The 2775-nt window shown below is 40.5% G+C and overlaps 1 protein-coding gene across 1 annotated transcript in view; it reads right to left on the reverse strand.

Annotated features, from left to right (window-relative positions):
- Positions 1-2775, reverse strand: part of MAP3K13 (mitogen-activated protein kinase kinase kinase 13) — a 77979-nt gene that overhangs the window by 39036 nt on the left and 36168 nt on the right. The gene's annotated exons all lie outside the window — the stretch shown is intronic.

Consider the following 2775-nt stretch of genomic DNA (forward strand, 5'->3'; position numbering starts at 1 on the left):
TGTTGAGTATTTATAGGGGTGGGAGTAAGTACACACAGTGTTTCTGCTCCCAGCCCACCTCGGTATTTCTGCCACAGCTGCCAACTGGCTATTCAATCCAAAGTAGTATGTGTTTTAGGTGAAATATTTACTCCTTCTTCCCAAAGAAGCAAGAGTGATTTGCTGTAATGTCACAAAAACAGTAGTCTACAAAAGACTAAAGCCCATGTGCGGGACATACTTGCCAAGGAGGGATAAAAAAAAAAAAAAGTCCCATAAACTGGCCAGGGCTTGCTGAAGTGCCAAACCCCTGAGAGCTTCAGCCTCTTCTGCAGATGCAGAGGTAACATTTGCCTCAGTTGACTCATTTTGATGCAGTTATGGCTGAGAAACTCATTGGAAGTTGTAAAAGCAGTAAGTCTGCTGCTGTCTTCCTCCAAAGACGGGATCTCAGGTGAGAGCTTGGCTAAAATGCTCTATGCATGGCAAGGTTCAGGAGCCTTCCCCTGGCTACCCTGGCTCCAGGGACCAGAGCTGAAGAGGAACCTGCACTGATTTGAAATCTGTTCATGTGACCAATGTCAGACTTCTTGAATTTTTATGTATGAAAGCTTTATTTAAAGACTGCCATTTTGAGAAGTCCTACCGTTTGAAATCCACTCCACACACCTCTCTCAACTGCAGAAAGCCTGGAACAGGTACCAGATATGAACAACCCCAGTCTAATCAGTCACCATCTCATATTTGCTGTAAAAAAAGCCATAAGAAAACAGGAAATACTGTAAAACCTTTCTTATCCTGCCTCTGCTTAGAGCAGAACCATATTTTAATAACACTAATTGTGAAACTGCTTTCCTATGAAGAGATTTTCAAATAAATCATTACTCAATTTTCTGATCCACTGGAGATAAGCCACTTGCCAACTCTTTACAATAGGGGACAAAAGAGGAAGGTTAGTAATGCAACCAGAAAAAAAAAAAAACCAACCCCCCACACATTTTCAAACACAAGTTCACGTATAGCTGAGAAGTGGTGAGAGTCCCTGCCATATATTCTGTGCTAGAAGTTATTTGCTAATTCCAGGCACAGGAGTCAAAATGAATGCCAGCTATAAATTTAACTATCGGGCAGCAGGGGACAAAGACAAATCTGAATGACAGGACCACTCTAGATCAAAGAATCAGACTGGAGGTCCAAAACACAGGAAACAAAACTGTGTTAAAATAAAACAAACAAACAAACCTACTACATCAAAATCATGATTTATTTGTTTTTCACAGCCAAAGTCTGTTACAGAAACAGAGGTTCAAAAGGTTGTCTCTCTCTAGAAACAAAAACCCGCATACATTTGGGGACACAACAAAAAGGATAGTAACAAGAACTTTTAAACCAATGACAACTTTAACCTCCGCATTCTAGGATATCCCAAGATGTCTGTGGCTACACACACAGCAGTTACTGTGAAAAGTGCCCACATTTGCACGTCAGACCAGCTGAATCTCTCTCATTTCACTCATCCATTTGGTTTTTATTTCAAATATTTTCACATTTTCTCCCTCAAAATTATCAATCAAAACACATTCCTTCAGTTTCTTCTATTGAACAGACTGCCTACTGATAAAATCAGTATATCCAAACACATGGGCCTGATGCCACCTTTCTCCAGATCAACTTAATATACCCAATTTTTCATTTACTTGAGACATGCGGTTTGATATGATTAAGCTATTGCCGTACCTAAACCACCCCCCCCACCCCCCAAAAAAAACCAAAATAAAGAGCAGCTCCACTCATTTCATTGGGAGAAAACATGACATCATGCCCCATTCAGGTAAGCAAGATTATGACAAATCTTGCCCCAGTGAACAGTATCATTAACGGCAATGGTACTTGCAGCTTCCTCATCTATTAGGAAAATGAGGGGTAAAAATCATGTGTTCAGCACAGAGACAGCTCAAACTGCTATTTTCAATAATAAAGGAACAAATTCCTACCCAGCTGATAAAAAGAAAAACACATCTCTTCTTCATCTAAAAAATAAAATTATTTATTACTGTAACACAACAGAAGAATTGTTTGATTAGCTCACAAGGAAAAAAAAATTACAATTGCCTAGAAGGCAAAAAATACAATTCTGCTTCTTTATACTCTCTCTAGTAATTCTTATGTCATTCCCTGCATATTCCCTACATATCCATTCTCCATTGCCATTCCCTTCCCCTTTAAAAGGGGGGCACAAGAAGATAACGTGCAAAATTGCAACTGAAAAATGTCTAGCACACCGACAAGCAAAAGGACAGGCCAGCTATCAGATTTATATGCAGTGATGGATAAACTAAGGTTTCACGTTTCCTCTTCCCTTCTCTCAGCATCATTTTTTCAGTCCTTTCACATCACAAATGCAACATCCATCTGTCCTTCTGAAATAAATGGCGAAAGGGTAACACTGACCATTAAACACACACACACACACACGCTTCAAAAAAGACATTTTCATCTAAATACTTACAAGGACTAAGATTTCCTATGTGATGCTCCATTTTCTTGTTTTAAAAAGATGGAAGGCAAAAAAAAAAAGGAAGTGTTGCAAAATAAAAGGAAATTCCACCCACACAATCCTGCAGCCTGCTGCAAAGAAGCACAGAAGCGTGCTGACGTCACGGATTCATGAATGGATGTAAATCGGGCTGTTTCGAGATTCGGCAGCACTGGCTGGGGCTGTGCACCGCGAGAGGGAGAAGGGAGCAGGGGGGCAGCCAATCCACACAGGCACCGCCAGACGCCTTCTGCCAGCAA

This window comes from Pygoscelis adeliae, unplaced genomic scaffold, assembly GCF_000699105.1.
Source record: "Pygoscelis adeliae isolate BGI_AS28 unplaced genomic scaffold, ASM69910v1 Scaffold485, whole genome shotgun sequence".
Lineage (NCBI taxonomy): Eukaryota > Metazoa > Chordata > Aves > Sphenisciformes > Spheniscidae > Pygoscelis > Pygoscelis adeliae.